The 12,786-nt window shown below is 38.3% G+C and overlaps 1 protein-coding gene across 1 annotated transcript in view; it reads left to right on the forward strand.

Moving 5' to 3' along the window:
* The first annotated feature begins 225 nt into the window (after window positions 1-225).
* LOC133643154 (dual specificity calcium/calmodulin-dependent 3',5'-cyclic nucleotide phosphodiesterase 1B-like) overlaps window positions 226-12,786 on the forward strand; it is a 74,298-nt gene continuing 61,737 nt past the window's right edge. Inside the window, exon 1 of the mRNA XM_062037567.1 lies at window positions 226-248. The gene's annotated coding sequence lies outside the window, so the exon portion shown is untranslated. The remainder of the gene's footprint in view (window positions 249-12,786) is intronic.

Genomic DNA, 12,786 nt, shown 5'->3' on the forward strand with positions numbered 1-12,786 from the left:
CACACACACACACACAGAGGAAAAGTGTGAGAGTAAACACAAAGCATAGGCTAACATAAACCACGTCAATGTGCACACACACATGTTGGATTTACAGTGACACACACACATGTACATGTTCATTTGCCTTTGCACACACATGCACATTTTGTGCACTGACATCCAGAGGTCATGACACACGCCGACAGGATCTACAGACGACCGGCAGATAGACACCTGATTGTTGCAACAAGGAGCACACTGAACAGGTAATGTAGAATATTACTTGCATCATGTTGGTGGTCAGGGGCCGTACTTATCAAGCTTCTTAGAGTGCCATTTTACACTTAAGTCCTGAGAATTTGCGAAATTTAGTCCCACTCTCAAACTTAAGAATAAAAGCTTTTTATCAACGTTCTTAAGTCTAAGAATCACTCCTACTCTCCACGATATTTAAGAGACCTTCAGAGGTGTCTTAAGTGGTTAGGAGTTGCCAGCAGGGGATGGCACTGAGGCGAGAGAGACGTGCGCGAACGTTCAGGGAACGGAACAATGTTTTTTGTTTTTTTGATGACGAGCAGCTGATCAAACGGTATCGTTTAGACAGAGCGGATATTATTTTTGTCACAGATTTAATACTTTTCGATTCCTCGTTGATTTCTGTATGTGTCTGCAGTGGGCTAGTATATATAGAGCCACCACACCAGTTTCAAATTAGTTGCCTAGTTAATGAATTGGAAAGAAAATGTTATGACAGTAGCGTATGTGTGTGGCCGTGAGGTGAGTGACGTCAGTGAGTGTGTGGGCGAGAGAAGAGAGGGAGCGGTAGCGTGAGTGCCGGCGGGGACTAGTTTGTTTTGTATTATTTTGTAGTTTATTGTAGTTTATTTTCAAAATATACACTCCCATTGTCCACTTAAATATTTCCAAGATATTTCTTTATTCTTAGACAAGGGATTCCCTTCCGTGATTGGTCATTTCTATGGACACAGAAATGACGTCACCTAAAATTGCGTTTACGGCACATAGTAATGTCGTAATTCAGCTCTGAGTGTGACACTTAAGATTCAGTCCTACACTTCGCTGAAAGTGTGAGTAAGACGCTTGATAACTAACTTTTAAGTGCAGCTTTCAGCGAATAATTTATTTACTCTTAAGTCAACTCTTAGCAGACTTCTTAGGAGTAATTCTAAGAAGCTTGATAAGTACGGCCCCAGGTCATCTTTTTCCTGCAGTGTAACACAGAAACAGTAATCAGATGTTTTTATTTTTAATGAATGAGGAAGATAGAAGATCTCATTTTTTTCCCTTGTTGTCGTCTAAAGCTAACAATGTGTCATATTTTTTTTTACTACTAGCGAACTAGAAACTATATGGACCTTTACATTTATAAATACAAAATGGTGTAGTACAAGACAGTAGAGTAATAATATTGCAACAAACATTTGTTAATGTTGCCAAAATACAGTAAGTTACATTTTAACAAGAATCAAAGGACCCCAGGTTTCCTTTAACAAAAGAGGCACAAAAGCACATGACAATAGTCATAATATTTTCAGAATAAAGTTATATTCTATGAGCAAAAAGTTGTAATTGAACAAAAAATGTCCTAACGTTATCAAAAAAATTAGAGTTTTTTTTTTTTTTTGCAGGAATTTAGATGAAAAAGTACAGTTCAAAACAAAAATTCATAATATAATAACAAAATATTTTTAATTTTATGAGATCAAAACCATATACATATGACATTTTGGTTGAATGGATGGATGTGTGTGTGTGTGTGTGTGTGTGTGTGTGTGTGTGTGTGTGTGTGTGTGTGTGTGTGTGTGTGTGTGTGTGTGTGTGTGTGTGTGTGTGTGTGTGTGTGTGTGTGCGTTTTCTTGTATTTCTACCATTCTTGAGACATGAAGAAGGAAAAGTATCTTCCATATGAGGAGGTGTGAACAAGTGATGACATAAATCATGGTCCCAATAACATTGCATCTAATAGAGAATCTATCAAAATGAAGGTGGTCCCAAAAAGGAGGGATTTTTCAAATTGACTGTGTGTCGGGTTTTAAAAGTGCCCCCCCCCCCCCCCCCCCCTCTGGTCAACATATGAAATAACAAGTGTGAGTAAACATTTGAAGTGCTCCCCCTCTGGCCAACATATGTAATAACAAGTGTGTGTGAGGAATTGAAATGCGCCCCCTTTGGCCAAAATGTATTTGAAAAATAAATACATATGTATATAGAGACAAACTGTAATAACTTGAAGTAAATGAAGATTAAAAACAATTAAAAAAAAAATACAAATAATGACTTAAAGCAGTCTTTTTTTTCACAATGTTTCGACTTTTTTCATATAAAATTGTGAACAACTTCTCATATTCTTTCTGTTTATGTAATATTGCAATATTTTCTCGTAATGTTTTGTTGTTCTTGCAACACATTGCACAAAAGTTGTCACAGGGGCATTTTTACCACTGTGTTACATGGCCTTTCCTTTTAACAACACTCAGTTAATGTTTGGGAACTGAGGAGACACATTTTTAAAGTGGAATAATTTCCCATTCTTGCTTGATGTACAGCTTAAATTGTTCAACAGTCCGGGGGTCTCCATTGTGGTATTTTAGGCTTCATAATGCCCCACACATTTTCAATGGGAGACAGGTCTGGACTACAGGCAGGCCAGTCTAGTACCCACACTCTTTTACTATGAAGCCACGCTGTTGTAACACGTGGCTTGGCATCGTCTTGCTGAAATAAGCAGGGGCGTCCATGATAACGTTGCTTGGATGAAAACATATGATGCTCCAAAACCTGTAGGTACCAGATGTGTAAGTTACCAATGCCTTAGGCACTAATACACCCCCCTACCATCATAGATGCTGTTTTTTCAACTTTGTGCCTATAACAATCGGGATGGTTATTTTTCTCTTTGTTCCGGAGGACACAACGTCCACAGTTTCCAAAAACAATTGGAAATGTGGACTCGTCAGAACACATAACACTTTTCCCCTTTGCATCAGTCCATCTTAGATGAGCTCGGGCCCAGCAAAGCCGGCGGCGTTTCTGGGTGTTGTTGATAAATGGCTTTCGCTTTGCATAGTAGAGTTTTAACTTGCACTTACAGGTGTAGCGATGGACTGTAGTTACTGACAGTGGTTTTCTGAAGTGTTCCTGAGCCCATGTGGTGATATCCTTTACACACAGATGTCGGTTTTTGATGCAGCATCGCCTTAGAGATCCAAGGTCACTGGCTTCAATGTTACATGCAGTGATTTCTCCAGATTCTCTGAACCTTTTGATGATATTAGAGACCTTAGATGGTGAAATGTCTACATTTCTTGCAGTAGCTCGTTAAGAAATGTTGTTCTTAAACTGTTGGACAATTTGCTCACGCATTTGCTCACAAAGCGGCGACCCTCGCCCCATCCTTGTTTGTGAATGACTGAGCATTTCATGGAAGCTGCTTTTATACCCAATCACCTGTTCCCAATTAGCCTGTTCACCTGTGGGATGTTCCAAATAAGTGTTTGATGAGCATTTCTCAACTTTCTCAGTCTTTTTTGCCACTCGTGCCAGCTTTTTTGAAACATGTTGCAGGCACCAAATTCCAAATGAGCTAATATTTGCAAAATATAACAAAGTTTTCCAGTTCGAACATTACATATCTTGTCTTTGCAGTCTATTCAATTGATAATAAGTTGAAATGGATTTGAAAAGCATTGTATTTTTTATTTATTTACCATTTACACAATGTGCCAACTTCACTGGTTTTGGGGTTCGTACTACGAACGTTTTTGAGCTCTGCATTGGTTTGGGCTTTTATTTTTTTCAGTTCTGCACCCTCTTTCATGCCCCCTCCGTTGAGTTCAGTTCCCATGCGGAGGCTTGTAACATTTTTAAGTGATTGATGGTGTCGCAGAGTCAAATTTCTCCTTCTGAGATCAGAGGGTGAGCGTCCATCATCCTAAACTAAAAGATTAGTCGTACAGCTAAAAAGATCAAATGAAGAGCCGAGTTATGTGGCATTTCAAGAACTAACCTACCAGCAGAAAGGGGTTTGTTTGTACGGCCATCTGTAAACAGGACTACACAAAAACCAGAGAAACTTCTTCCAAACTTGGTAAGGCTTGAAGTATTGGACTAAATAGTAAGCCATTAAAGTCTGGAGCAAACTTATTTATGATCAGTCACAAAAAGAGCATTTTTTAGGAGGATTAGGAAGCGATCCTGACTGCCAAATGGTTTGTTTTAAACACTGGTTTTTTTTGGCGACTCCATCAGGGAGAGAGATAATATCAGCTCTATGGAAAAGGGCAGGTAGTCTTCAGAAAGGACTAAAAGGTGTCATGTCCATTAGGGACCAAGAAGACAGTGTCTCTTCTTAAAGTAATTTCAAAGAAGGAAAATCAAATCTTATCTTGTTGACAGGGTTAAATTAGAGTTAGTGTGACTAAGATCACCATTTGGGGCTAGGGTTTTGTTTCTGTCACCAGCTCAGGTAAGGTTATGGTAACATTCAAATTGGTTTCGGAGATTAGGATTTACATTTGGAGATTAGCATTACCTTTTGGGGCTAAAGTATGGTTTGTGTCAGGATGTACACTACCGTTCAAAAGTTTGGTGTCACCCAAACAATTTTGTGGAATAGCCTTAATTTCTAAGAACAAGAATAGACTGTCGAGTTTCAGATGAAAGTTCTCTTTTTCTGGCCATTTTGAGCGTTTAATTGACCCCACAAATGTGATGCTCCAGAAACTCAATCTGCTCAAAGGAAGGTCAGTTTTGTAGCTTTCGTAACGAGCTAAACTGTTTTCAGATGTGTGAACATGATTGCACAAGGGTTTTCTAATCATCAATTAGCCTTCTGAGCCAATGAGCAAACACATTGTACCATTAGAACACTGGAGTGATAGTTGCTGGAAATGGGCCTCTATACACCTATGTAGAGATTGCACCAAAAACCAGACATTTGCAGCTAGAATAGTCATTTACCACATTAGCAATGTATAGAGTGTATTTCTTTAAAGTTAAGACTAGTTTAAAGTTATCTTCATTGAAAAGTACAGTGCTTTTCCTTCAAAAATAAGGACATTTCAATGTGACCCCAAACTTTTGAACGGTAGTGTAGAGTTAGGATTTTGGGTTAAGGCAGGGGTGTCAAACCTACGGCCTGAGGGCCGGATCAGGCCCGCGAACAGGTTTTATCCGGCCCACGAGATGAGTTTGCTAAGGCCCGGTTTACACTAAGGTTATCCATGGTAAATCCCACCTAACCTTATCTCTGTCGATACACAACAATGCCACCGTTTAAGACCCCCTCCGCCCTCCGTCCCCCGGCGCAACGCGACCTAATACGCATGCGCGGAAAATGCGCACGTCATAGTCACCACCAGTGTTGCTTTGTGTGCTAGTTCTTAAATTTAACTTATCTGAACAATATCCAGTGTTTTGGTATTTTAATTAACTGGAATCCAGTGTGCTGTGGGGCTCTATTGTAGTGAATCACACCTGAGCCATCATAAATTAATCTGATCGTTATTAGACACGTAAACAATGTGATAAAGAACATTTGACAACAATCAATCTAGTGATCTAGATATCTGGTCAGAACACTCCTCACTCTTTTGCCTTCATCTTTATTGTCCATTCCTTTTTGGTGACTTTATATACTCTGGACCTAGACGTTGAGTCCGCGACATACATGGCGGACAATAACTGATACAGTCTGCTTTGCCATTCCAAAAGCATTCGCCGTTTTCCGTAGTTTTCCCTCGACAGCCAGGTAACACAAAGCACACGCTACCTTTTTTAAATCACATCCACGGTAACCCACATTCTCGTTGTCTCTCTTTCGACAAATGGACAATGTTTTTCGCTAAGTAGAATCACAGCTGACCTGGACATTGGAAAGTTCTCTTGCCGTCTGAGAAGTGTTGTATCCCAAATAGCTGCAATGGCTTTCTCTTAAGGTATTCATGTGTGATTTCCACAAACGTCTGTACAGACGGAAGGAGAAACACGGGCATGTCTGAATGACTCGCCTTCATATTTCCAGTGGTTAGCTCCGAGGTACGAAACTGCTTTATTATGAAGCTGGCTGTGGTGCGTTCTTTCTGACCTCACTTCCTGTGTGGGGCACTGACTTTCTGGCATCACTTCCTTCTGAACTCAGTTTGTAAACGATCAATGAGTCCATACAAAGCTAAGTGCCAGAGATTCAAGAAATACACGGCGCACTTACCCGTGTAAAAATTGTTCCGAGGAGGGGAAACTTAAACGCTGGTTTAGTGTGGCTAAAACGGGGCTTAGGCTAAATAATTATTTGTTTAAGGGGTTAAACGACTTAGTGTAGACATAGCCTAAGTATAACAATTATCCAGACATTTTTGAGTGTAAGAAACTGCTGTTCTATATGTGTCCACTGAATGCAATAGCAATTATTTGTATCTTTGTAGATGATGCTACATATGTACAAAAAAATAAACCACATGATGTTAGTGCACCAGTTGAGGAAAATGAGCAAACTACATAAATAACATCCTGTAATTTGATTTTAATATTATTATTTTTTGTATTTTGATTTATTAAAAATTAACACCAGTGAGTTGACTGATGAACATTATCACATAAGTTATTCAGAAAGTATAAATAACGACAAATAAAGATAGAATACTATAAACCGCAACATGTAAGTGTAAAACAACAACAACAACATGATTTGTACATTTTCAGAATGTCCTTGTTCTATTTTTAAACAAAGAAAACAATCTGAAGTTGTCTTTATTTTTAGGTTATCGTGCCATGATTTTACCAGTCCGGCCCACTTGGGAGTAGATTTTTCTCCATGTGGCCCCCGATCTTAAATGTTGACACCCCTGGGTTAAGGGTAGGTGGTTTAGGTTATGATAATGATCACGTTTGTTTCAGAAATTACGGTTAAGGGTTAAAGTTTAAGGCTAAACTGGGGTTAAGGTTTAAATCATAGGGATTTTAGTTGGAGAGTTAAGGTTTAGTAAACCAGGGTTTAGGAGTTAGGGTTTGAAATAGGGATAGGGGTTAGCGCATGAGAGGTTAGGTTTACATTTTAGGATTAGGGGCTACCATTGGTGCTTTAGGGTTAAGGTTACTGTTTGAGATTTGGGTTAGGAATTAATGTTTGTGTTAGGGATACAGTAAAGTCAGGTATTATTTGTATTAGGGCAAAAGGGATTTGGAATAGAGCAGGGGTCTCAAACTAGAGACCCTAGTGTTTAGTTCTCTACTTAACTGGTTAATAGTTGAATATAGTATGTCAATCTTGAATCCCATTGGAAATAATAATAAATGCAACTGGAAAAAGCAATTCAAGTAGAAATAGTGTGTGAATGCAGAAAAGTAAAAGCCAAACAAAAATTCTAACAGTTAGCACGCTAGCTGGTTAGTGGCAGGTAACACAATTTCGACTCTTAGGTGTATACCTTGAGAACAGAGCATGAAACGTTAACTAATGTGAGCATGCTAGTATGAAATGTTAGTATTCCAACAGTTAGTATGCTCTGTGAGGTGTATACTGTACCTGTAAAAATAGTTAACAAAATAAGCAAACATGCTAAGGTTAGCATGCTAACAGTAAGCAGGCATCAAGTACCAAAACATGGTAAATGTAAAACTTTTTAATAGAGAATAAGTGTTTGGAAAAGTTGTAAATCCAGGAAAAACTGTTTTTTGGTTTTTTTTTCTACATAAAAATACATAAACGGTGGTATTGAAAATAGGTAATTTTGGGAAATGCATACTTTTTTGGAAGTTTCAAAAATTGTTGGTTTGAATGTCCAAAAAGGACGTTTTGAAAGTGAGGGATATGTGGGAGAAGAAATAGGAATAATAATAATAAGAATATTATTTACAATTTTATTATATACACATTGTGTGAATGCTGAGGAGTAGTCACACAATAATAACAAACACAAACTGGGCAACACAAAAAGAAACTTCATTGAATTAACAAGCTGTCTGACCATCTCCTGGGGAACTTAACAGTGTCAAAATTAGGCATGGGTAACTTTAACATTTGAATCGATATGGTACCAATTCTCGGTACCTGAGAATCACCTCAACAGTATAACATTATGGTATTTCTGTTTGTGTTCAAGTGTTAATCTATTTTTTTTATCAAACACAGTAACAGAGAGATAATAATAATAACGGCTGTGCAGTTTTTACATCTTGATTTCTCAAACTTCTGAGTCTCATTTGCAAGTATTCTATTGTACAATTTACATTTAATTCCAAGACTCTAGATGGCAGTAGTGTATAGACTACAATGTGTTGGTTTAAATATTAATGTGTTGCCTTGTGCAAATTTACCTCTATCAGTAAATAAATTGAGTTTTGACAGTTAGGGGATTCAAGTTTGTGATAGTTAGGGTTTATGTCTATGTTAAGGTTAGGGCAGTGGCGGGCGGTGCGTTTCTCACCTAGGCCATCAGCGATGTCCTACTTAGTCCAACTTCACCTAATTGATGTCACCACATGGACACGGCTGGAGATACTATACAGAAACCCACTTGCACACTACTGGGCATTGAACCCCCTCAACAGTGTACAAAACGGTCAACAAACATTTAACATTCAATAAACCCGCTTCAGCAATTAAAAGCGGGTTTTATGTGGTACGGTCAAAATTAAAAGAATTGTATAAAACAAATGAAACATGACAAAATTAAGAAATATAATATTTGAACTCACAATTTGTAGCACCCATTAGACGCCGTATGAGCTAGTGGTGCCGCTCGTAGTTGGTCGTAGTCGGTTGATTCGTGTGAAAGTCGCGGGCAAACCATTTCACCGCCGAGATAGCTTCTGGTGTCAGCCGACCTCATCTCACAAGATGTAGTTTCTCTGAAATATCCTTCTTGAAAATGGCCTTGCCACCTAATCAACATGTTGCTCTCCTTCTTTGTGAGTAGAGTTCTGTGGCTTTCTGTGTGTTTTCGCAACTTGCGATTTGGATACTCACTTGGGACTCCCAATTGAGCATCCAATCACAGGACGCGTACATTTCACGTTCAACGTGAGGCCAGCTAGAAGGCCTTACTGACAACAACTCCTGATCTGATTGGCTATCGCAATTATCTATCAACTGCATGTGCCCGTTCACTTACAGTGCACAAACGCCCGCATTGTTGATTCTGAAGGCCCCGGGCAGATTTCGTACAGCATGGCAACATAAGATAGCTGAATGTTGATTGGATACAAACTCAAACCTAAAAAGAACAGCATGATTTCTGGAAATGTTAGGCCAGTAGAGAAGGCCTTGCTGGCCCTGATGGCACACCACTGGGTTAGGGTATGGTAAGGTTTGGGTTAATGTTTAGGGTTTCGGTTACTGGATTGAAATTTCTGGTTATGGATTAGGATGCATTGAAATTATAGTTCTGATGAAACAATATAACTACTAGTGTCAAGCCTAGTTCTATTCTTTATTTATAAATAGTTGCATTATATAGGCTAGTAAGGTAAAGTTTTGTACCTGACAAGTTTCGGCTATCTTGCTTCTGCAGCCTTCCTCAGAGGTGTCACGTGATCTGTCAGGTACAAAACTTGACCTTACTAGCCTATATAAATCAACCATTTATAAATACACATTAGTAGGCTAAATGAACCTCTTTAACATACTAGTTCTATTCTCTTTCTTTCAGCTGCTTAGAACTGCTGTATCGGCCTTAATTGACCAATGTGTGATTACAAATCAAAGATGGAAAGAATTACACTAGGAAGCCAAAAAAAAGTGTCTACATTCATCTAGTACAGTTTGATCTTGACTTTGGCAAAGCCCGGCAGAGGACACGGCTCTTCAGACGCGACTTCCAATTCTGCCGAGCGGCTTTTTGACATCACAGGTTGCTTTTTGAGAAAACCCAAACATGACTCAAGTCAGGCCTTGACGTGACTTTCCTTCATGCTGGCGATGCTTGGTAGTACGATGTCAAAGAGCATGGGAGCATGAGAGTCAGACTGACCCAGTCAGCCAAAGTGGTCCTGCCAAGGAGGGGGAGGTGAGGGACTCGACCAGGGGGCTTTCCCCTGGTCACATGACTTTGCAGCAACTCCTTAAAAAGACTACACATGGATATTGAAAACTGAACTGTTAAAAAGGGAGACGTTAAATAACCTCAACTGATCTTATTGACATGCTGAAATAAAACATTTTATTTTTGATCTAAAAATGTCTCCCACTGATTGAAGTTAAATGACATACTGCATGTCTGCAGGTAGCAGCAATCTTGCAATGTCAGCAGAAAACAAATCTGCATCTGCCCCTATACAGTTTTTAACATAGAATTGATTTGGTTCCTTGAAAATGTATAAAAAAATTATAAAACATTGTATTATGTTTATATTGCTGTGTTTCTGTTTGTGTCTTTGATTAAGCACTGTTCATTGGCAAATATACCCATTTTTGTAGGTCAAAATTAAGGGTGTCCCTATCTGATATTGATATGGAATATTGGTTTGATCTGTATGACACTGTATGATCAGTGTCAGAGCTTGGTCCATATTGCCTTCAGTAAGTCGGACCCGTTTCCAGTGAAGGTTGGACTCCGCCAAGGCTGCCCTTTGTCACCGATTCTGTTCATAACTTTTATGGACATCATTTCTAGGCGCAGTCAGGGCGTTGAAGGGATCCGGTTTGGTGGCTGCAGGATTCGGTCTCTGCTTTTTTGCAGATGATGTGGTCCTGATGGCTTCATTTGGCCTAGATCTTCAGCTCTCACTGGATCGGTTCTCACAATCAATTCCTAAAAGACTCTGAAATGTAGCCTCTCACAAATAACAGGAGTTAGAACCATTCTGGTAACAGAAAGTGACAAGAATGCCATTTGTGCCATTTATTTACAACTGAATGGAATGCTACCGTGCAGGATTCCAACAATTATACTAGATCAGGGGTCACCAACGCGGTGCCCGCGGGCACCAGGTAGCCCGTAAGGACCAGATGAGTAGCCCGCTGGCCTGTTCTAAAAACAGCTCAAATAGCAGCACTTACCAGTGAGCTGCCTCTATTTTTTTAATTTTATTTATTTACTAGCAAGCTGGTCTCGCTTTGCCCGACATTTTTAATTCTAAGAGAAACAAAACTCAAATAGAATTTGAAAATCCAAGAAAATATTTTAAAGACTTGGTCTTCACTTGTTTAAATAAATTCATTAATTTTTTTTTACTTTGCTTCTTATAACTTTCAGAAAGACAATTTTAGAGAAAAAATACAACCTTAAAAATGATTTTAGGATTTTTAAACACATATACCTTTTTACCTTTTAAATTCCCTCCTCTTGTTTCCTGACAATTTAAATCAATGTTCAATTAAATTTATTGTTTTTATTGTAAAGAATAATAAATACATTTTAATTTAATTCTTCATTTTAGCTTCTGTTTTTTCGACGAAGAATATTTGTGAAATATTTCTTTAAACTTGTTATGATTAAAATTCAAAAAAAATATTCTGGCAAATCTAGAAAATCTGTAGAATCAAATTTAAATCTTGTTTCAAAGTCTTTTGAATTTCTTTTAAAAATGTTGTTCTGGAAAATCTAGAAGAAATAATGATTTGTCTTTGTTAGAAATATAGCTTGGTCCAATTTGTTATATATTCCAACAAAGTGCAATTGGATTTTAACCTATTTAAAACATGTCATCAAAATTCTAAAAGTAATCTTAATCAGGAAAAATTACTAATGATGTTCCATACATTATTTTTTTAATTTTTTCAAAAAGATTCGAATTAGCTCGTTTTTCTCTTCTTTTTTCCGGTTGAATTTTGAATTTTAAAGAGTCGAAATTGAAGATAAACTATGTTTCAAAATTTAATTGTCATTTTTTTCGTGTTTTCCCCTCTTTTAAACCGTTCAATTAAGTGTAAATATCATTCATTATTAATAATAACATAGAGTTAAAGGTAAATTGAGCAAATTGGCTATTTCTGGCAATTTATTTAAGTGTGTATCAAACTGGTAGCCCTTCGCATTAATCACTACCCAAGAAGTAGCTCTTGCTTTCAAAAAGGTTGGTGACCACTGTACTAGATCATAGTAGTAGTCGATCCACAGTGATCTTTCTACCACACAATATCGCAATGCTAACGAGGGGAAATTACACTTCAACGACTGTTGTTGGCTTTGACAGTTGGATTGCTCGTTTTGCATCAAAACAGTTGTTTTTGTCACCACAATAGGCCAAAACCATCTCTGCCCAGGCACACCCTCTAGTCATCCAGTGATAATAATACTTTGAAGAAACATAATTTATTTCCCGCATAGGTAGTATCTTAGAAGTGGGCTTCTGTTGTGTTTATAGGAAATATGTTTTACCATCATTCGGATATGTCTCAGGTCTACACACTGTGTCTGCTTGTAAGTACTCTGTGTGCGTGCGCTGCCGAACATGCTTGTCTGTTTGTAAACCAGCAATGGCACGACGTGACGACGACGGGGGCACGGCGGACTGGTATTTTTCAGAGACGGTATAGTACCGAAAATAAATTCATTGGTATCGCGGTACTGTACTATACCGTACAACCCTATGATGTACCATATAGTAATTGGTATGCATGTTTGAAATAAATAAAAAAAAACATAATGCTGTAGAAAAATTAAAGAACGTCATTGCAGGCGCAGCACCTGGAGAAAAAGAAAGACTATTTTTGAAACCTACCGAGTTAAAAACAAGAAAAAAAGAACGCTGCCTCTGCGGCGCTCTTGTCGGGGCCAGCGGAGGACAAGCTTTGTTTACGAGTCGGGGTGACTCTGGTGGGCTTCAGTGAATGGACGTCTCTGT

The sequence above is a fragment of the Entelurus aequoreus genome, linkage group LG26 (assembly GCF_033978785.1).
Source record: "Entelurus aequoreus isolate RoL-2023_Sb linkage group LG26, RoL_Eaeq_v1.1, whole genome shotgun sequence".
Lineage (NCBI taxonomy): Eukaryota > Metazoa > Chordata > Actinopteri > Syngnathiformes > Syngnathidae > Entelurus > Entelurus aequoreus.